Genomic DNA, 24,836 nt, shown 5'->3' with positions numbered 1-24,836 from the left:
ACCAATATAACTCGGGGCGCATGGAAAGTCAAAATGTTCCTAAGACACCTCTCTCTCACTGAGAAAAGCGTTTTTCAGGCATGGAACACATGTGGTGAAAAGGTGAATAAAAGCAATTCTACCACAATGATGACAACATGGTGCGTGCTCTTCTACATGGGAGAGACATTCATATTGACCAAAATAACTCGGGGCGCATGGAAAGTCAAAATGTTCCTAAGACACCTCTCTCTCACTGAGAAAAGCGTTCTTCAGGCATGGAAACACAAGAGGTGAAAAGGTGAATAAAAGCATTTCTACCACAATAATCTATGTTCTAATGATGACTCCTATAATGGTGCGTGCTCTTCTACATGGGAGAGACATTCATATTGACCAATATAACTCGGGGCGCATGGAAAGTCAAAATGTTCCTAAGACACCTCTCTCTCACTGAGAAAAGCGTTTTTCAGGCATGGAACACAAGAGGTGAAAAGGTGAATAAAAGCATTTCTACCACAATAATCTATGTTCTAATGATGACTCCTATAATGGTGCGTGCTCTTCTACATGGGAGAGACATTCATATTGACCAAAATAACTCGGGGCGCATGGAAAGTCAAAATGTTCCTAAGACACCTCTCTCTCACTGAGAAAAGCGTTCTTCAGGCATGGAAACACAAGAGGTGAAAAGGTGAATAAAAGCATTTCTACCACAATAATCTATGTTCTAATGATGACTCCTATAATGGTGCGTGCTCTTCTACATGGGAGAGACATTCATATTGACCAATATAACTCGGGGCGCATGGAAAGTCAAAATGTTCCTAAGACACCTCTCTCTCACTGAGAAAAGCGTTTTTCAGGCATGGAACACATGTGGTGAAAAGGTGAATAAAAGCAATTCTACCACAATAATCTATGTTCTAATGATGACTCCTATAATGGTGCGTGCTCTTCTACATGGGAGAGACATTCATATTGACCAAAATAACTCGGGGCGCATGGAAAGTCAAAATGTTCCTAAGACACCTCTCTCTCACTGAGAAAAGCGTTCTTCAGGCATGGAAACACAAGAGGTGAAAAGGTGAATAAATGCATTTCTACCACAATAATCTATGTTCTAATGATGACTCCTATAATGGTGCGTGCTCTTCTACATGGGAGAGACATTCATATTGACCAATTATAACTCGGGGCGCATGGAAAGTCAAAATGTTCCTAAGACACCTCTCTCTCACTGAGAAAAGCGTTTTTCAGGCATGGAACACAAGAGGTGAAAAGGTGAATAAAAGCATTTCTACCACAATAATCTATGTTCTAATGATGACTCCTATAATGGTGCGTGCTCTTCTACATGGGAGAGACATTCATATTGACCAAAATAACTCGGGGCGCATGGAAAGTCAAAATGTTCCTAAGACACCTCTCTCTCACTGAGAAAAGCGTTATTCAGGCATGGAAACACAAGAGGTGAAAAGGTGAATAAAAGCATTTCTACCACAATAATCTATGTTCTAATGATGACTCCTATAATGGTGCGTGCTCTTCTACATGGGAGAGACATTCATATTGACCAATATAACTCGGGGCGCATGGAAAGTCAAAATGTTCCTAAGACACCTCTCTCTCACTGAGAAAAGCGTTCTTCAGGCATGGAACACAAGAGGTGAAAAGGTGAATAAAAGCATTTCTACCACAATAATCTATGTTCTAATGATGACTCCTATAATGGTGCGTGCTCTTCTACATGGGAGAGACATTCATATTGACCAAAATAACTCGGGGCGCATGGAAAGTCAAAATGTTCCTAAGACACCTCTCTCTCACTGAGAAAAGCGTTCTTCAGGCATGGAAACACAAGAGGTGAAAAGGTGAATAAAAGCATTTCTACCACAATAATCTATGTTCTAATGATGACTCCTATAATGGTGCGTGCTCTTCTACATGGGAGAGACATTCATATTGACCAATATAACTCGGGGCGCATGGAAAGTCAAAATGTTCCTAAGACACCTTTCTCTCACTGAGAAAAGCGTTCTTCAGGCATGGAAACACAAGAGGTGAAAAGGTGAATAAAAGCATTTCTACCACAATAATCTATGTTCTAATGATGACTCCTATAATGGTGCGTGCTCTTCTACATGGGAGAGACATTCATATTGACCAAAATAACTCGGGGCGCATGGAAAGTCAAAATGTTCCTAAGACACCTCTCTCTCACTGAGAAAAGCGTTCTTCAGGCATGGAAACACAAGAGGTGAAAAGGTGAATAAAAGCATTTCTACCACAATAATCTATGTTCTAATGATGACTCCTATAATGGTGCGTGCTCTTCTACATGGGAGAGACATTCATATTGACCAATATAACTCGGGGCGCATGGAAAGTCAAAATGTTCCTAAGACACCTCTCTCTCACTGAGAAAAGCGTTTTTCAGGCATGGAACACATGTGGTGAAAAGGTGAATAAAAGCAATTCTACCACAATAATCTATGTTCTAATGATGACTCCTATAATGGTGCGTGCTCTTCTACATGGGAGAGACATTCATATTGACCAAAATAACTCGGGGCGCATGGAAAGTCAAAATGTTCCTAAGACACCTCTCTCTCACTGAGAAAAGCGTTCTTCAGGCATGGAAACACAAGAGGTGAAAAGGTGAATAAAAGCATTTCTACCACAATAATCTATGTTCTAATGATGACTCCTATAATGGTGCGTGCTCTTCTACATGGGAGAGACATTCATATTGACCAATATAACTCGGGGCGCATGGAAAGTCAAAATGTTCCTAAGACACCTCTCTCTCACTGAGAAAAGCGTTTTTCAGGCATGGAACACATGTGGTGAAAAGGTGAATAAAAGCAATTCTACCACAATAATCTATGTTCTAATGATGACTCCTATAATGGTGCGTGCTCTTCTACATGGGAGAGACATTCATATTGACCAAAATAACTCGGGGCGCATGGAAAGTCAAAATGTTCCTAAGACACCTCTCTCTCACTGAGAAAAGCGTTCTTCAGGCATGGAAACACAAGAGGTGAAAAGGTGAATAAAAGCATTTCTACCACAATAATCTATGTTCTAATGATGACTCCTATAATGGTGCGTGCTCTTCTACATGGGAGAGACATTCATATTGACCAATATAACTCGGGGCGCATGGAAAGTCAAAATGTTCCTAAGACACCTCTCTCTCACTGAGAAAAGCGTTCTTCAGGCATGGAAACACAAGAGGTGAAAAGGTGAATAAATGCATTTCTACCACAATAATCTATGTTCTAATGATGACTCCTATAATGGTGCGTGCTCTTCTACATGGGAGAGACATTCATATTGACCAAAATAACTCGGGGCGCATGGAAAGTCAAAATGTTCCTAAGACACCTCTCTCTCACTGAGAAAAGCGTTCTTCAGGCATGGAAACACAAGAGAAGAAAAGGTGAATAAAAGCATTTCTACCACAATAATCTATGTTCTAATGATGACTCCTATAATGGTGCGTGCTCTTCTACATGGGAGAGACATTCATATTGACCAAAATAACTCGGGGCGCATGGAAAGTCAAAATGTTCCTAAGACACCTCTCTCTCACTGAGAAAAGCGTTCTTCAGGCATGGAAACACAAGAGGTGAAAAGGTGAATAAAAGCATTTCTACCACAATAATCTATGTTCTAATGATGACTCCTATAATGGTGCGTGCTCTTCTACATGGGAGAGACATTCATATTGACCAATATAACTCGGGGCGCATGGAAAGTCAAAATGTTCCTAAGACACCTTTCTCTCACTGAGAAAAGCGTTCTTCAGGCATGGAAACACAAGAGGTGAAAAGGTGAATAAAAGCATTTCTACCACAATAATCTATGTTCTAATGATGACTCCTATAATGGTGCGTGCTCTTCTACATGGGAGAGACATTCATATTGACCAAAATAACTCGGGGCGCATGGAAAGTCAAAATGTTCCTAAGACACCTCTCTCTCACTGAGAAAAGCGTTCTTCAGGCATGGAAACACAAGAGGTGAAAAGGTGAATAAAAGCATTTCTACCACAATAATCTATGTTCTAATGATGACTCCTATAATGGTGCGTGCTCTTCTACATGGGAGAGACATTCATATTGACCAATATAACTCGGGGCGCATGGAAAGTCAAAATGTTCCTAAGACACCTCTCTCTCACTGAGAAAAGCGTTTTTCAGGCATGGAACACATGTGGTGAAAAGGTGAATAAAAGCAATTCTACCACAATAATCTATGTTCTAATGATGACTCCTATAATGGTGCGTGCTCTTCTACATGGGAGAGACATTCATATTGACCAAAATAACTCGGGGCGCATGGAAAGTCAAAATGTTCCTAAGACACCTCTCTCTCACTGAGAAAAGCGTTCTTCAGGCATGGAAACACAAGAGGTGAAAAGGTGAATAAAAGCATTTCTACCACAATAATCTATGTTCTAATGATGACTCCTATAATGGTGCGTGCTCTTCTACATGGGAGAGACATTCATATTGACCAATATAACTCGGGGCGCATGGAAAGTCAAAATGTTCCTAAGACACCTCTCTCTCACTGAGAAAAGCGTTTTTCAGGCATGGAACACATGTGGTGAAAAGGTGAATAAAAGCAATTCTACCACAATAATCTATGTTCTAATGATGACTCCTATAATGGTGCGTGCTCTTCTACATGGGAGAGACATTCATATTGACCAAAATAACTCGGGGCGCATGGAAAGTCAAAATGTTCCTAAGACACCTCTCTCTCACTGAGAAAAGCGTTCTTCAGGCATGGAAACACAAGAGGTGAAAAGGTGAATAAAAGCATTTCTACCACAATAATCTATGTTCTAATGATGACTCCTATAATGGTGCGTGCTCTTCTACATGGGAGAGACATTCATATTGACCAATATAACTCGGGGCGCATGGAAAGTCAAAATGTTCCTAAGACACCTCTCTCTCACTGAGAAAAGCGTTCTTCAGGCATGGAAACACAAGAGGTGAAAAGGTGAATAAATGCATTTCTACCACAATAATCTATGTTCTAATGATGACTCCTATAATGGTGCGTGCTCTTCTACATGGGAGAGACATTCATATTGACCAAAATAACTCGGGGCGCATGGAAAGTCAAAATGTTCTTAAGACACCTCTCTCTCACTGAGAAAAGCGTTCTTCAGGCATGGAAACACAAGAGAAGAAAAGGTGAATAAAAGCATTTCTACCACAATAATCTATGTTCTAATGATGACTCCTATAATGGTGCGTGCTCTTCTACATGGGAGAGACATTCATATTGACCAAAATAACTCGGGGCGCATGGAAAGTCAAAATGTTCCTAAGACACCTCTCTCTCACTGAGAAAAGCGTTCTTCAGGCATGGAAACACAAGAGATGAAAAGGTGAATAAAAGCATTTCTACCACAATAATCTATGTTCTAATGATGACTCCTATAATGGTGCGTGCTCTTCTACATGGGAGAGACATTCATATTGACCAAAATAACTCGGGGCGCATGGAAAGTCAAAATGTTCCTAAGACACCTCTCTCTCACTGAGAAAAGCGTTCTTCAGGCATGGAAACACAAGAGGTGAAAAGGTGAATAAAAGCATTTCTACCACAATAATCTATGTTCTAATGATGACTCCTATAATGGTGCGTGCTCTTCTACATGGGAGAGACATTCATATTGACCAATATAACTCGGGGCGCATGGAAAGTCAAAATGTTCCTAAGACACCTCTCTCTCACTGAGAAAAGCGTTTTTCAGGCATGGAACACATGTGGTGAAAAGGTGAATAAAAGCAATTCTACCACAATAATCTATGTTCTAATGATGACTCCTATAATGGTGCGTGCTCTTCTACATGGGAGAGACATTCATATTGACCAAAATAACTCGGGGCGCATGGAAAGTCAAAATGTTCCTAAGACACCTCTCTCTCACTGAGAAAAGCGTTCTTCAGGCATGGAAACACAAGAGGTGAAAAGGTGAATAAAAGCATTTCTACCACAATAATCTATGTTCTAATGATGACTCCTATAATGGTGCGTGCTCTTCTACATGGGAGAGACATTCATATTGACCAATATAACTCGGGGCGCATGGAAAGTCAAAATGTTCCTAAGACACCTCTCTCTCACTGAGAAAAGCGTTTTTCAGGCATGGAACACATGTGGTGAAAAGGTGAATAAAAGCAATTCTACCACAATGATGACAACATGGTGCGTGCTCTTCTACATGGGAGAGACATTCATATTGACCAAAATAACTCGGGGCGCATGGAAAGTCAAAATGTTCCTAAGACACCTCTCTCTCACTGAGAAAAGCGTTCTTCAGGCATGGAAACACAAGAGGTGAAAAGGTGAATAAAAGCATTTCTACCACAATAATCTATGTTCTAATGATGACTCCTATAATGGTGCGTGCTCTTCTACATGGGAGAGACATTCATATTGACCAATATAACTCGGGGCGCATGGAAAGTCAAAATGTTCCTAAGACACCTCTCTCTCACTGAGAAAAGCGTTTTTCAGGCATGGAACACAAGAGGTGAAAAGGTGAATAAAAGCATTTCTACCACAATAATCTATGTTCTAATGATGACTCCTATAATGGTGCGTGCTCTTCTACATGGGAGAGACATTCATATTGACCAAAATAACTCGGGGCGCATGGAAAGTCAAAATGTTCCTAAGACACCTCTCTCTCACTGAGAAAAGCGTTCTTCAGGCATGGAAACACAAGAGGTGAAAAGGTGAATAAAAGCATTTCTACCACAATAATCTATGTTCTAATGATGACTCCTATAATGGTGCGTGCTCTTCTACATGGGAGAGACATTCATATTGACCAATATAACTCGGGGCGCATGGAAAGTCAAAATGTTCCTAAGACACCTCTCTCTCACTGAGAAAAGCGTTTTTCAGGCATCGAACACATGTGGTGAAAAGGTGAATAAAAGCAATTCTACCACAATAATCTATGTTCTAATGATGACTCCTATAATGGTGCGTGCTCTTCTACATGGGAGAGACATTCATATTGACCAAAATAACTCGGGGCGCATGGAAAGTCAAAATGTTCCTAAGACACCTCTCTCTCACTGAGAAAAGCGTTCTTCAGGCATGGAAACACAAGAGGTGAAAAGGTGAATAAATGCATTTCTACCACAATAATCTATGTTCTAATGATGACTCCTATAATGGTGCGTGCTCTTCTACATGGGAGAGACATTCATATTGACCAATATAACTCGGGGCGCATGGAAAGTCAAAATGTTCCTAAGACACCTCTCTCTCACTGAGAAAAGCGTTTTTCAGGCATGGAACACAAGAGGTGAAAAGGTGAATAAAAGCATTTCTACCACAATAATCTATGTTCTAATGATGACTCCTATAATGGTGCGTGCTCTTCTACATGGGAGAGACATTCATATTGACCAAAATAACTCGGGGCGCATGGAAAGTCAAAATGTTCCTAAGACACCTCTCTCTCACTGAGAAAAGCGTTCTTCAGGCATGGAAACACAAGAGGTGAAAAGGTGAATAAAAGCATTTCTACCACAATAATCTATGTTCTAATGATGACTCCTATAATGGTGCGTGCTCTTCTACATGGGAGAGACATTCATATTGACCAATATAACTCGGGGCGCATGGAAAGTCAAAATGTTCCTAAGACACCTCTCTCTCACTGAGAAAAGCGTTTTTCAGGCATGGAACACATGTGGTGAAAAGGTGAATAAAAGCAATTCTACCACAATAATCTATGTTCTAATGATGACTCCTATAATGGTGCGTGCTCTTCTACATGGGAGAGACATTCATATTGACCAAAATAACTCGGGGCGCATGGAAAGTCAAAATGTTCCTAAGACACCTCTCTCTCACTGAGAAAAGCGTTCTTCAGGCATGGAAACACAAGAGGTGAAAAGGTGAATAAAAGCATTTCTACCACAATAATCTATGTTCTAATGATGACTCCTATAATGGTGCGTGCTCTTCTACATGGGAGAGACATTCATATTGACCAATATAACTCGGGGCGCATGGAAAGTCAAAATGTTCCTAAGACACCTCTCTCTCACTGAGAAAAGCGTTTTTCAGGCATGGAACACATGTGGTGAAAAGGTGAATAAAAGCAATTCTACCACAATAATCTATGTTCTAATGATGACTCCTATAATGGTGCGTGCTCTTCTACATGGGAGAGACATTCATATTGACCAAAATAACTCGGGGCGCATGGAAAGTCAAAATGTTCCTAAGACACCTCTCTCTCACTGAGAAAAGCGTTCTTCAGGCATGGAAACACAAGAGGTGAAAAGGTGAATAAAAGCATTTCTACCACAATAATCTATGTTCTAATGATGACTCCTATAATGGTGCGTGCTCTTCTACATGGGAGAGACATTCATATTGACCAATATAACTCGGGGCGCATGGAAAGTCAAAATGTTCCTAAGACACCTCTCTCTCACTGAGAAAAGCGTTTTTCAGGCATGGAACACATGTGGTGAAAAGGTGAATAAAAGCAATTCTACCACAATGATGACAACATGGTGCGTGCTCTTCTACATGGGAGAGACATTCATATTGACCAAAATAACTCGGGGCGCATGGAAAGTCAAAATGTTCCTAAGACACCTCTCTCTCACTGAGAAAAGCGTTCTTCAGGCATGGAAACACAAGAGGTGAAAAGGTGAATAAAAGCATTTCTACCACAATAATCTATGTTCTAATGATGACTCCTATAATGGTGCGTGCTCTTCTACATGGGAGAGACATTCATATTGACCAATATAACTCGGGGCGCATGGAAAGTCAAAATGTTCCTAAGACACCTCTCTCTCACTGAGAAAAGCGTTTTTCAGGCATGGAACACAAGAGGTGAAAAGGTGAATAAAAGCATTTCTACCACAATAATCTATGTTCTAATGATGACTCCTATAATGGTGCGTGCTCTTCTACATGGGAGAGACATTCATATTGACCAAAATAACTCGGGGCGCATGGAAAGTCAAAATGTTCCTAAGACACCTCTCTCTCACTGAGAAAAGCGTTCTTCAGGCATGGAAACACAAGAGGTGAAAAGGTGAATAAAAGCATTTCTACCACAATAATCTATGTTCTAATGATGACTCCTATAATGGTGCGTGCTCTTCTACATGGGAGAGACATTCATATTGACCAATATAACTCGGGGCGCATGGAAAGTCAAAATGTTCCTAAGACACCTCTCTCTCACTGAGAAAAGCGTTTTTCAGGCATCGAACACATGTGGTGAAAAGGTGAATAAAAGCAATTCTACCACAATAATCTATGTTCTAATGATGACTCCTATAATGGTGCGTGCTCTTCTACATGGGAGAGACATTCATATTGACCAAAATAACTCGGGGCGCATGGAAAGTCAAAATGTTCCTAAGACACCTCTCTCTCACTGAGAAAAGCGTTCTTCAGGCATGGAAACACAAGAGGTGAAAAGGTGAATAAATGCATTTCTACCACAATAATCTATGTTCTAATGATGACTCCTATAATGGTGCGTGCTCTTCTACATGGGAGAGACATTCATATTGACCAATATAACTCGGGGCGCATGGAAAGTCAAAATGTTCCTAAGACACCTCTCTCTCACTGAGAAAAGCGTTTTTCAGGCATGGAACACAAGAGGTGAAAAGGTGAATAAAAGCATTTCTACCACAATAATCTATGTTCTAATGATGACTCCTATAATGGTGCGTGCTCTTCTACATGGGAGAGACATTCATATTGACCAAAATAACTCGGGGCGCATGGAAAGTCAAAATGTTCCTAAGACACCTCTCTCTCACTGAGAAAAGCGTTCTTCAGGCATGGAAACACAAGAGGTGAAAAGGTGAATAAAAGCATTTCTACCACAATAATCTATGTTCTAATGATGACTCCTATAATGGTGCGTGCTCTTCTACATGGGAGAGACATTCATATTGACCAATATAACTCGGGGCGCATGGAAAGTCAAAATGTTCCTAAGACACCTCTCTCTCACTGAGAAAAGCGTTTTTCAGGCATGGAACACATGTGGTGAAAAGGTGAATAAAAGCAATTCTACCACAATAATCTATGTTCTAATGATGACTCCTATAATGGTGCGTGCTCTTCTACATGGGAGAGACATTCATATTGACCAAAATAACTCGGGGCGCATGGAAAGTCAAAATGTTCCTAAGACACCTCTCTCTCACTGAGAAAAGCGTTCTTCAGGCATGGAAACACAAGAGGTGAAAAGGTGAATAAAAGCATTTCTACCACAATAATCTATGTTCTAATGATGACTCCTATAATGGTGCGTGCTCTTCTACATGGGAGAGACATTCATATTGACCAATATAACTCGGGGCGCATGGAAAGTCAAAATGTTCCTAAGACACCTCTCTCTCACTGAGAAAAGCGTTTTTCAGGCATGGAACACAAGAGGTGAAAAGGTGAATAAAAGCAATTCTACCACAATAATCTATGTTCTAATGATGACTCCTATAATGGTGCGTGCTCTTCTACATGGGAGAGACATTCATATTGACCAAAATAACTCGGGGCGCATGGAAAGTCAAAATGTTCCTAAGACACCTCTCTCTCACTGAGAAAAGCGTTCTTCAGGCATGGAAACACAAGAGGTGAAAAGGTGAATAAAAGCATTTCTACCACAATAATCTATGTTCTAATGATGACTCCTATAATGGTGCGTGCTCTTCTACATGGGAGAGACATTCATATTGACCAAAATAACTCGGGGCGCATGGAAAGTCAAAATGTTCCTAAGACACCTCTCTCTCACTGAGAAAAGCGTTCTTCAGGCATGGAAACACAAGAGGTGAAAAGGTGAATAAAAGCATTTCTACCACAATAATCTATGTTCTAATGATGACTCCTATAATGGTGCGTGCTCTTCTACATGGGAGAGACATTCATATTGACCAAAATAACTCGGGGCGCATGGAAAGTCAAAATGTTCCTAAGACACCTCTCTCTCACTGAGAAAAGCGTTCTTCAGGCATGGAAACACAAGAGGTGAAAAGGTGAATAAAAGCATTTCTACCACAATAATCTATGTTCTAATGATGACTCCTATAATGGTGCGTGCTCTTCTACATGGGAGAGACATTCATATTGACCAATATAACTCGGGGCGCATGGAAAGTCAAAATGTTCCTAAGACACCTCTCTCTCACTGAGAAAAGCGTTCTTCAGGCATGGAAACACAAGAGGTGAAAAGGTGAATAAATGCATTTCTACCACAATAATCTATGTTCTAATGATGACTCCTATAATGGTGCGTGCTCTTCTACATGGGAGAGACATTCATATTGACCAATATAACTCGGGGCGCATGGAAAGTCAAAATGTTCCTAAGACACCTCTCTCTCACTGAGAAAAGCGTTTTTCAGGCATGGAACACAAGAGGTGAAAAGGTGAATAAAAGCATTTCTACCACAATAATCTATGTTCTAATGATGACTCCTATAATGGTGCGTGCTCTTCTACATGGGAGAGACATTCATATTGACCAAAATAACTCGGGGCGCATGGAAAGTCAAAATGTTCCTAAGACACCTCTCTCTCACTGAGAAAAGCGTTCTTCAGGCATGGAAACACAAGAGAAGAAAAGGTGAATAAAAGCATTTCTACCACAATAATCTATGTTCTAATGATGACTCCTATAATGGTGCGTGCTCTTCTACATGGGAGAGACATTTATATTGACCAAAATAACTCGGGGCGCATGGAAAGTCAAAATGTTCCTAAGACACCTCTCTCTCACTGAGAAAAGCGTTCTTCAGGCATGGAAACACAAGAGATGAAAAGGTGAATAAAAGCATTTCTACCACAATAATCTATGTTCTAATGATGACTCCTATAATGGTGCGTGCTCTTCTACATGGGAGAGACATTCATATTGACCAAAATAACTCGGGGCGCATGGAAAGTCAAAATGTTCCTAAGACACCTCTCTCTCACTGAGAAAAGCGTTCTTCAGGCATGGAAACACAAGAGGTGAAAAGGTGAATAAAAGCATTTCTACCACAATAATCTATGTTCTAATGATGACTCCTATAATGGTGCGTGCTCTTCTACATGGGAGAGACATTCATATTGACCAATATAACTCGGGGCGCATGGAAAGTCAAAATGTTCCTAAGACACCTCTCTCTCACTGAGAAAAGCGTTTTTCAGGCATGGAACACATGTGGTGAAAAGGTGAATAAAAGCAATTCTACCACAATAATCTATGTTCTAATGATGACTCCTATAATGGTGCGTGCTCTTCTACATGGGAGAGACATTCATATTGACCAAAATAACTCGGGGCGCATGGAAAGTCAAAATGTTCCTAAGACACCTCTCTCTCACTGAGAAAAGCGTTCTTCAGGCATGGAAACACAAGAGGTGAAAAGGTGAATAAAAGCATTTCTACCACAATAATCTATGTTCTAATGATGACTCCTATAATGGTGCGTGCTCTTCTACATGGGAGAGACATTCATATTGACCAATATAACTCGGGGCGCATGGAAAGTCAAAATGTTCCTAAGACACCTCTCTCTCACTGAGAAAAGCGTTTTTCAGGCATGGAACACATGTGGTGAAAAGGTGAATAAAAGCAATTCTACCACAATGATGACAACATGGTGCGTGCTCTTCTACATGGGAGAGACATTCATATTGACCAAAATAACTCGGGGCGCATGGAAAGTCAAAATGTTCCTAAGACACCTCTCTCTCACTGAGAAAAGCGTTCTTCAGGCATGGAAACACAAGAGGTGAAAAGGTGAATAAAAGCATTTCTACCACAATAATCTATGTTCTAATGATGACTCCTATAATGGTGCGTGCTCTTCTACATGGGAGAGACATTCATATTGACCAATATAACTCGGGGCGCATGGAAAGTCAAAATGTTCCTAAGACACCTCTCTCTCACTGAGAAAAGCGTTTTTCAGGCATGGAACACAAGAGGTGAAAAGGTGAATAAAAGCATTTCTACCACAATAATCTATGTTCTAATGATGACTCCTATAATGGTGCGTGCTCTTCTACATGGGAGAGACATTCATATTGACCAAAATAACTCGGGGCGCATGGAAAGTCAAAATGTTCCTAAGACACCTCTCTCTCACTGAGAAAAGCGTTCTTCAGGCATGGAAACACAAGAGGTGAAAAGGTGAATAAAAGCATTTCTACCACAATAATCTATGTTCTAATGATGACTCCTATAATGGTGCGTGCTCTTCTACATGGGAGAGACATTCATATTGACCAATATAACTCGGGGCGCATGGAAAGTCAAAATGTTCCTAAGACACCTCTCTCTCACTGAGAAAAGCGTTTTTCAGGCATGGAACACATGTGGTGAAAAGGTGAATAAAAGCAATTCTACCACAATAATCTATGTTCTAATGATGACTCCTATAATGGTGCGTGCTCTTCTACATGGGAGAGACATTCATATTGACCAAAATAACTCGGGGCGCATGGAAAGTCAAAATGTTCCTAAGACACCTCTCTCTCACTGAGAAAAGCGTTCTTCAGGCATGGAAACACAAGAGGTGAAAAGGTGAATAAATGCATTTCTACCACAATAATCTATGTTCTAATGATGACTCCTATAATGGTGCGTGCTCTTCTACATGGGAGAGACATTCATATTGACCAATATAACTCGGGGCGCATGGAAAGTCAAAATGTTCCTAAGACACCTCTCTCTCACTGAGAAAAGCGTTTTTCAGGCATGGAACACAAGAGGTGAAAAGGTGAATAAAAGCATTTCTACCACAATAATCTATGTTCTAATGATGACTCCTATAATGGTGCGTGCTCTTCTACATGGGAGAGACATTCATATTGACCAAAATAACTCGGGGCGCATGGAAAGTCAAAATGTTCCTAAGACACCTCTCTCTCACTGAGAAAAGCGTTCTTCAGGCATGGAAACACAAGAGGTGAAAAGGTGAATAAAAGCATTTCTACCACAATAATCTATGTTCTAATGATGACTCCTATAATGGTGCGTGCTCTTCTACATGGGAGAGACATTCATATTGACCAATATAACTCGGGGCGCATGGAAAGTCAAAATGTTCCTAAGACACCTCTCTCTCACTGAGAAAAGCGTTTTTCAGGCATGGAACACATGTGGTGAAAAGGTGAATAAAAGCAATTCTACCACAATAATCTATGTTCTAATGATGACTCCTATAATGGTGCGTGCTCTTCTACATGGGAGAGACATTCATATTGACCAAAATAACTCGGGGCGCATGGAAAGTCAAAATGTTCCTAAGACACCTCTCTCTCACTGAGAAAAGCGTTCTTCAGGCATGGAAACACAAGAGGTGAAAAGGTGAATAAAAGCATTTCTACCACAATAATCTATGTTCTAATGATGACTCCTATAATGGTGCGTGCTCTTCTACATGGGAGAGACATTCATATTGACCAATATAACTCGGGGCGCATGGAAAGTCAAAATGTTCCTAAGACACCTCTCTCTCACTGAGAAAAGCGTTTTTCAGGCATGGAACACATGTGGTGAAAAGGTGAATAAAAGCAATTCTACCACAATGATGACAACATGGTGCGTGCTCTTCTACATGGGAGAGACATTCATATTGACCAAAATAACTCGGGGCGCATGGAAAGTCAAAATGTTCCTAAGACACCTCTCTCTCACTGAGAAAAGCGTTCTTCAGGCATGGAAACACAAGAGGTGAAAAGGTGAATAAAAGCATTTCTACCACAATAATCTATGTTCTAATGATGACTCCTATAATGGTGCGTGCTCTTCTACATGGGAGAGACATTCATATTGACCAATATAACTCGGGGCGCATGGAAAGTCAAAATGTTCCTAAGACACCTCTCTCTCACTGAGAAAAGCGTTTTTCAGGCATGGAACACAAGAGGTGAAAAGGTGAATAAAAGCATTTCTACCACAATAATCTATGTTCTAATGATGACTCCTATAATGGTGCGTGCTCTTCTACATGGGAGAGACATTCATATTGACCAAAATAACTCGGGGCGCATGGAAAGTCAAAATGTTCCTAAGACACCTCTCTCTCACTGAGAAAAGCGTTCTTCAGGCATGGAAACACAAGAGGTGAAAAGGTGAATAAAAGCATTTCTACCACAATAATCTATGTTCTAATGATGACTCCTATAATGGTGCGTGCTCTTCTACATGGGAGAGACATTCATATTGACCAATATAACTCGGGGCGCATGGAAAGTCAAAATGTTCCTAAGACACCTCTCTCTCACTGAGAAAAGCGTTTTTCAGGCATCGAACACATGTGGTGAAAAGGTGAATAAAAGCAATTCTACCACAATAATCTATGTTCTAATGATGACTCCTATAATGGTGCGTGCTCTTCTACATGGGAGAGACATTCATATTGACCAAAATAACTCGGGGCGCATGGAAAGTCAAAATGTTCCTAAGACACCTCTCTCTCACTGAGAAAAGCGTTCTTCAGGCATGGAAACACAAGAGGTGAAAAGGTGAATAAATGCATTTCTACCACAATAATCTATGTTCTAATGATGACTCCTATAATGGTGCGTGCTCTTCTACATGGGAGAGACATTCATATTGACCAATATAACTCGGGGCGCATGGAAAGTCAAAATGTTCCTAAGACACCTCTCTCTCACTGAGAGTAGGGCCCTGGCGTACACCCGGCAAAGCTTTGCATTGGGGACGAGGGATGTGCTGGGTGTACGGTGTACGTTCCTCCGCCAATTTCCGCAGGAGGGTTCTAAAAATAAGCGGGTGGGCTCAAAACGTCCGGCCCGGCCTCCTGGACGCGACGGCGTCTTCCGCCCGCCGGTCAGGCCAAGGGGCGGGGCATGAAAATTCTGAACGCGCTCTCTCGCTTAACATGGGAGTTAGAATACTAGGGTTTCTTGAAACTAGGGTTTCGTGCAGTACCTTTTTCTTCCACGGGATGGCACAATGAATGGACGCCATTTGCGGATGTACACAAAGTACACCCGACTGTGAGGCGTACAAGTGTACATCCAACACACTCCACCCAACGCAAACTCAAACATGCCTGGGCATGCCTTTCAATGGGAATCGTTCTCGGCTGTACACCATGTACACCATGCATACTTTTCATTGGGAAAACAGCATTTTTGACCATGTGTCCTCCCAGAACGCCGCTTTGGGGTGTGGCCTCGTCGGCTGTACGCCGTATACAGCGCACATTCTTTTCAATGGGAAAATTGCGTTTTTGACCATGTGACCTTCCAGAACGCCGTTTTGTGGCGTGGCCTTGCCGGGTGTACACCATGTACAGCACACATACTTTTCAATGGGAAAACAGCGTTTTTGACCATGTGACCTTTCAGAACGCCGTTTTGGGGCGTGGCCTTTCCGGCTGTACACCATGTACAGCACACATACTTTTCAATGTAATAACAGCGTTTTTGACCATGTGACCTTCCAGAACACCATTTTTGGGCATGGCCTCGCTGGCTGTACACTGTGTACAGCGCGCATACTTTTCAATGGGAAAATGGCGTTTTTGACCACGTGACCTTTCTGAGCGCCGTTTTGGGGCGTGGCCTCGCCAGCTGTACACGGAATACAGCGCGCATACTTTTCAATGGGAAAAGAGCGTTTTTGACCACATGACCTTTTAGAACGCCGTTTTGGGGCGTGGCCTCGCCAGCTGTACACAGTGTACAGCGCGCATAATTTTTAATGGGAAAAATGCGTTTTTGATGACCATGTGACCCTTGAGAACGCCGTTTTTGGGCGTGGGCTCTCATAATCCGCAAATGGCGCCCCCCGCAGGTGCCCGATGCCTCCCGCTGGTCATCCAGAGCACCAAGTGCATTAAAAATTGTACGTCTCCGATCGGGCTCATATCGGGACACGGTGGTGGTTTGCCTGTGGCTGAATGGCGTGCGGGGGTTTCGGACCAATCAGAACGCTTCATTTTCAATATGCTCCGATCGGCTCGAAACTCAGTGGGGATGTAGAGGGGACTACCTCGAACACAGCCATGTGGTCGGTGAAGGCTGTCCTCGTGGTATTTACATGGTACCAGAAGGTTCTCTTAGTCCCCCAAAGAGCAACCTTCTATCTCTTTCCACTTTGGAGAAACAGCAGTGTACACCCGGCATATGTTGGTGTACACCGCGCATGTTAAACTATGCGCGCTGTACACCAATATGTGCGGGGTGTACACCACTGTTTCTCCTCAAGGATTTGAGATAGAAGGCTGTCCTTTTGGTATTAACATGGTACCAGAAGGTTCTCTTAGTCCCCCAAAGGGCAACCTTCTATCTCTTTCCACTTTGGAGAAACAGCAGTGTACACCCGGCATATGTTAGTGTACACCGCACATGTTAAACTATGCGCGCTGTACACCAATATGTGCGGGGTGTACACCACTGTTTCTCCTCAAGGATTTGAGATAGAAGGCTGTCCTTGTGGTATTTACATGGTACCAGAAGTTTCTCTTAGTCCCCCAAAGGGCAACCTTCTATCTCTTTCCACTTTGGAGAAACCGCAGTGTACACCCGGCATATGTTGGTGTACACCGCGCATGTTAAACTATGCGCGCTGTACACCAATATGTGTGGGGTGTACACTGCTTTTTCTCCTCAAGGATTTGAGATAGGAGGGTGTCATTTTAGTACTTACAGGGTACTATAGTCTTCTCTTAGTCCCCCAAAGGGCAACATTCTATCTCTTTCCACTTTGGAGAAACAGCAGTGTACACCCGGCATATGTTGGTGTACACCGCGCATGTTAAACTATGCGCGCTGTACACCAATATGTGCGGGGTGTACACCACTGTTTCTCCTCAAGGATTTGAGATAGAAGGCTGTCCTTTTGGTATTTACATGGTACCAGAAGGTTCTCTTAGTCCCCCAAAGGGCAACATTCTATCTCTTTCCACTTTGGAGACACAGCCGTGTACACCCGGCATATATAGATGTACACCGCACATGTTAAACTATGCACGGTGTACACCAACATATGCCGGGTGTACACTGCTGTTTCTCCTCAATGATTTGAGACAGGAGGCTGTTTTTGGTGCATTTACATGGTATCATAGGGTACTCTTAGTCCACCAAAGGGCAACCTTCTGTCTCCTTCCACTTTGGAGAAACAGCAGTGTCCAATCGTGTACACCTCGCATGTGTGAGTGTAAAAGTGTAAAAGAAAAAAAAAGGAGTTCCGACCTGCCTGAAAATTAACACGCTAAGAGTAGCCCTGGTGAGATGTGCATACTGGTATATCAGCCTTTTTGCCCCTGCTAATCCAGATAAATGACCGTGTGAATGGGAGCAAGGTCCCTATTCAAACATATGCGGGGTGTACACTTGACATTTTTAAACAAAGGTCACGGGGCTTCGCGGACCTTTGAAAGTGCAGTACAGAAACAATAGTTTGGTATGTTACACGTACTGCTCCCCCATTACAGAATGTGCAGAGTTTTCGTCTCTGCCACTTTCAGTGGGTCAATGGTCAGGGAGTTAGGGAAAAAACGTACAACCGGACACACCTGTACATGGCCGGTGTACACATGTATTTGGGCTTGGTTGAGGGTGTTCCGAAAGGTCAAGTGGCCTGAAAATCGGGTGCCTAACTTGTCAGTCAGTGCCGTTCGAGGCTGTAAAGAGCTATTTCACCAAACCCACCTGCAAACCCCCAATGCACCAACAGGCCTCACTTGGAGCCTAGCTAGAGTAATTAAGGTGGTGTACAGTGCTCTTTCTCCTAATCGCTTTGGGCTAGGATGCCATACTTTAAGTTAGTTCAATTCAACATAGGAGAGTCTCAAACTTTTTCATATGAGCCTTCTAGGTCCCTCCACTGTGGCCAAAATGACCTGTTAATGTCCCTATGTTAACCTATGCTGGGTATACACAGAACCTATGCGGGGTGTGCACAGCAGTGTGTCCTCAACAATATAAGCTAGGAGGCTGTCCTTTCAGTATGTTTATGTCAACGTAGGATACTGTTCGTGTCTCGAACGCCAGCATTCTAGCTGCCTCCACTTTGGAACAGTCAACCTCCCATGTTAACGTATGCCGCGTGTACATGAACATATGTGAGGTGTACACACATATTTGTAACGTTTTAAGGGTGTTCCCAAAGTACTAGACGCGTCAAAATCGGATCACTCACTCATGAGTCGATGCCATTCCAGGCTGTGAAAAAAAAGTCAGTTATCTCCCCTAGGAAAAAGAACATCCTCACATCCTTCTGTCAAACAGGACATTGTTAGACTCATAGACTACGAGACCATCCTGTCCAATGAGTTGATTGTTTTGATCAAAAATAAATAAATACTGTATATTGGAAGCTGAGGCTGAAATATGTTGTTCCTTGGCCCACCAAGAGCAATCTAAGCTTTGATTCATATCTGTGTGATGTTTGTAGGCTGTACAGTAGGCCCTACAGTAAAGGTGTACAGCGTGCATATGTTTATATCACAGCACTATACTCCCTTCTATTGAAATTATTTGAAGAGCTACGAGCCTGATATATTAGTATATTGAAGTCACCTTATGTCCCTCTAAAACCACCGAGTTTCAGCCTTCTAGCTTCCACCGCTTTAGACTGACCAGCCGTGTACACCTCACATTCCAGTGTACATCCCACAAAAGGTTAACCTGCGGGTGTACACTGCTGTTTCTCGCCAACGATTTGGGATAGGAGGCTGTCCTTTTAATATTTACACGGTACTATACTGTACTATTTGTCCCCAAAAGAGCAACCTTCTATCTCTTTCCACTTGGGAGAGACCGCAGTGTACACCCGGCATATGTTGGTGTACACCGCGCATATTAAACTATAAAGAGCAGAGACAAAAACTCTGCACATTCTGCAATGGGGTTACAGCATGAGTATCCAGACAGATAATTGTGTTTGTGCTCTGCTTTCATAGGTCCCCGAGGGCCTGTGACCTGTGTTACAACTCTAGAAAGGCTTCATTTGAGGCCTACTCCCATATTCGTACTTTAGGGGTTAGTTAGCTGAACTCTCTCATAACAGTCTTCAAGAGCATTGCCTTATGTGCCAGTGTATGGATTTCTAGGTCTCTAGTGCTTTGGTAACACCTTTAGAGGTTGAAAAATGTGGGTGTACAACTGCCATACAAATGTATGGCACGTGTTCATTCTTACACAAAGTCTGTTCCCGTGACACTACTGAAAAGAGCAGAGACAAAAGCTCTGCACATTCTGCAATGGGGTTATAGTATGAGTATCCAGACAGATAATTGTGTCTGTACTCTGCTTTTATAGGTCCCTGAGGGCCTGTGACCTGTGTTACAACTCTAGAAAGGCTTAATTTGAGGCCTACTCCCACATATACCAAGGGATACACTGCTGTTTCTCCAAAGTGGAAAGAGATAGAAGGTTGACCATTTGCGGACTAGGACTATCCTATGGTCGCATGAACATCCTTCAATGACAGCTTCCTAATTCAAATCGTTGAGGAGAAACCGCTGTGTACACCCGGCATATGTTGTTGTACAATGCGCATAGTTTAACATGCGCGGTGTACATCAACATATGCCGGGTGTACACTGGTGTTTCTCTAAAGTCAACAGAGATACAAGGTTACCATTTGGGAGACAAAGAGTACGATATAGTACCATATAAATACTAATAGGACAGCCTCCTATCTCAAATCATTGAGGAGAAACAGCAGTGTACACCCCACAAATGTTGGTGTACAGCGCGCATAGTTTAACATGCGCGGTGTACACCAACATATGCCGGGTGTACACTGCTATTTCTCCAAAGTGGAAAGAGATAGAAGGTTGGCCTTTGGGGGACTAAGAGAACCTTCTGGTACCATGTAAATACCACAAGGACAGCCTTCTATCTCAAATCCTTGAGGAGAAACAGTGGTGTACACCCCGCACATATTGGTGTACAGCGCGCATAGTTTAACATGTGCGGTGTACACCAACATATGCCGGGTGTACACTGCTGTTTCTCCAAAGTGGAAAGAGATAGAAGGTTGCCCTTTGGGGGACTAAGAGAAACTTCTGGTACCATGTAACTACCACAAGGACAGCCTTCTATCTCAAATCCTTGAGGAGAAACAGTGGTGTACACCCCGCACATATTGGTGTACAGCGCGCATAGTTTAACATGTGCGGTGTACACCAACATATGCCGGGTGTACACTGCTGTTTCTCCAAAGTGGAAAGAGATAGAAGGTTGCCCTTTGGGGGACTAAGAGAAGACTATAGTACCCTATAAGTGCTAAAATGACACCCTCCTATCTCAAATCCTTGAGGAGAAAAAGCAGTGTACACCCCACATATGTTGGTGTACAGCGCGCATAGTTTAACATGCGCGGTGTACACCAACATATGCCGGGTGTACACTGCTGTTTCTCCAAAGTGGTGGGGGCTAGGAGGCTGTAAAGCGGGGGTCCTCAAGTACCAAAGGGTGGGATGAACATACTCTGAGATCAGCCTCCTACCCCTAGCCACTTTGGAGATATTGACCTGAGACTGGCTTGTACAGCCGCAATAGGTTGGTGTACAGCCGCAATAGGTTTGCATGGTGAGTGTCCAGGCCAATATCTCCAAAGTGGCTGGGGGTAGGAGGCTCATAATGTAACCTCAGCATCCTCTTACCATAAGGGACAAGCCCTCCGAATACCGTAAGGATTGGAGAAAGTTGAATTTTACCCTCTTGGCTGCTGGAAGTCAATTTTGAGGTTTTGAGATTTTGGTCAAAAATTCAAATTGCTCGGATTGCCTCGAAACACAGCACACTTAAAGAGTACCATGGAGGTATGAACATACTGCCATACCAGCCTCCTAGCCCCTGTCACTTTGGAGATATTGACCCGTACACTCACCATGCAAACCTATTGCGGCTGTACACCGCCCTATGGCAGCTGTACACGCCTGTCTCAGGTCAATATCTCCAAAGTGGCTGGGGGTAGGAGGCTGATCTCAGAGTATGTTCATGCCACTCCTTGGTACTTGAAGACCCCCGCTGTACAGCCTCCTAGCCCCCACCGTTTTGGAGAAATGTGGCGTGTACAGCCGCCATTGCTTTTGTACACAAACCTATGGCGGCGGTACACGCCACATTTCTCCAAAGTGGTGGGGGCTAGGAGGCTATGAAGCGGGGGTCCTCAAGTACCAAAAGGTGGGATGAACATACTCTGAGATCAGCCTCCTACCTTTAGCCACTTTGGAGATATTGACCTGAGACAGGCGTGTACAGCCGCAATAGGTCGGTGTACAGCCGCAATAGGTTTGCATGGTGAGTGTCCAGGCCAATATCTCCAAAGTGGCTGGGGGTAGGAGGCTCATAATGTAACCTCAGCATCCTCTTACCATAAGGGACAAGGCCTCCGAATACCGTAAGGATTGGAGAAAGTTGAATTTTACCCTCTTGGCTGCTGGAAGTCAATTTTGAGATTTTGAGATTTTGGTCAAAATTTCAAATTGCTCGGATTGCCTCGAAACACAGCACACTTAAAGAGTACCATGGAGGTATGAACATACTGCCATATCAGCCTCCTAGGCCCTGTCACTTTGGAGATATTGACCCGTACACTCACCATGCAAACCTATTGCGGCTGTACACCGCCCTATGGCGGCTGTACACGCCTGTCTCAGGTCAATATCTCCAAAGTGGCTAAAGGGAGGAGGCTGATCTCAGAGTATGTTCATGCCACTCTTTGGTACTTGAGGACCCCCGCTTTATAGCCTCCTAGCCCCCACCGTTTTGGAGAAATGTGGCGTGTACAACCGCCATTGCTTTTGTACACAAACCTATGCCGCGGTACACGCCACATTTCTCAAAAGTGGTGGGGGCTAGGAGGCTATAAAGCGGGGGTCCACAAGTACCAAAGAGTGCGATGAACATACTCTGAGATCAGCCTCCTAGCCCTAGCCACTTTGGAGATATTGACCTGAGACAGGCGTGTACAGCCGCAATAGGTCGGTGTACAGCCGCAATAGGTTTGCATGGTGAGTGTCCAGGCCAATATCTCCAAAGTGGCTGGGGGTAGGAGGCTCATAATGTAACCTCAGCATCCTCTTACCATAAGGGACAAGGCCTCCGAATACCGTAAGGATTTGAGAAAGTTGAATTTTACCCTCTTGGCTGCTGGAAGTCAATTTTGAGATTTTGAGATTTTGGTCAAAATTTCAAATTGCTCGGATTGCCTCGAAACACAGCACACTTAAAGAGTACCATGGAGGTATGAACATACTGCCATATCAGCCTCCTAGGCCCTGTCACTTTGGAGATATTGACCCGTACACTCACCATGCAAACCTATTGCGGCTGTACACCGCCCTATGGCGGCTGTACACGCCTGTCTCAGGTCAATATCTCCAAAGTGGCTAAAGGGAGGAGGCTGATCTCAGAGTATGTTCATGCCACTCTTTGGTACTTGAGGACCCCCGCTTTATAGCCTCCTAGCCCCCACCGTTTTGGAGAAATGTGGCGTGTACAGCCGCCATTGCTTTTGTACACAAACCTATGGCGGCGGTACACGCCACATTTCTCAAAAGTGGTGGGGGCTAGGAGGCTATAAAGCAGGGGTCCACAAGTACCAAAGAGTGCGATGAACATACTCTGAGATCAGCCTCCTAGCCCTAGCCACTTTGGAGATATTGACCTGAGACAGGCGTGTACAGCCGCAATAGGTCGGTGTACAGCCGCAATAGGTTTGCATGGTGAGTGTCCAGGCCAATATCTCCAAAGTGGCTGGGGGTAGGAGGCTCATAATGTAACCTCAGCATCCTCTTACCATAAGGGACAAGGCCTCCAAATACCGTAAGGATTTGAGAAAGTTGAATTTTACCCTCTTGGCTGCTGGAAGTCAATTTTGAGATTTTGAGATTTTGGTCAAAATTTCAAATTGCTCGGATTGCCTCGAAACACAGCACACTTAAAGAGTACCATGGAGGTATGCACATACTGCCATATCAGCCTCCTAGGCCCTGTCACTTTGGAGATATTGACCCGTACACTCACCATGCAAACCTATTGCGGCTGTACACCGCCCTATGGCGGCTGTACACGCCTGTCTCAGGTCAATATCTCCAAAGTGGCTAAAGGGAGGAGGCTGATCTCAGAGTATGTTCATGCCACTCTTTGGTACTTGAGGACCCCCGCTTTATAGCCTCCTAGCCCCCACCGTTTTGGAGAAATGTAGCGTGTACAGCCGCCATTGCTTTTGTACACAAACCTATGGCGGCGGTACACGCCACATTTCTCAAAAGTGGTGGGGGCTAGGAGGCTATAAAGCGGGGGTCCACAAGTACCAAAGAGTGCGATGAACATACTCTGAGATCAGCCTCCTAGCCCTAGCCACTTTGGAGATATTGACCTGAGACAGGCGTGTACAGCCGCAATAGGTCGGTGTACAGCCGCAATAGGTTTGCATGGTGAGTGTCCAGGCCAATATCTCCAAAGTGGCTGGGGGTAGGAGGCTCATAATGTAACCTCAGCATCCTCTTACCATAAGGGACAAGGCCTCCGAATACCGTAAGGATTGGAGAAAGTTGAATTTTACCCTCTTGGCTGCTGGAAGTCAATTTTGAGCTTTTGAGATTTTGGTCAAAATTTCAAATTGCTCGGATTGCCTCGAAACACAGCACACTTAAAGAGTACCATGGAGGTATGAACATACTGCCATATCAGCCTCCTAGGCCCTGTCACTTTGGAGATATTGACCCGTACACTCACCATGCAAACCTATTGCGGCTGTACACCGCCCTATGGCGGCTGTACACGCCTGTCTCAGGTCAATATCTCCAAAGTGGCTAAAGGGAGGAGGC

This window comes from Borostomias antarcticus, assembly GCF_949987555.1.
Source record: "Borostomias antarcticus genome assembly, chromosome: 11".
Taxonomy (NCBI): Eukaryota; Metazoa; Chordata; class Actinopteri; order Stomiiformes; family Stomiidae; genus Borostomias; species Borostomias antarcticus.
The sequence above is the reverse complement of the archived record's forward strand: the minus strand, read 5'-3'. Positions refer to the sequence as shown.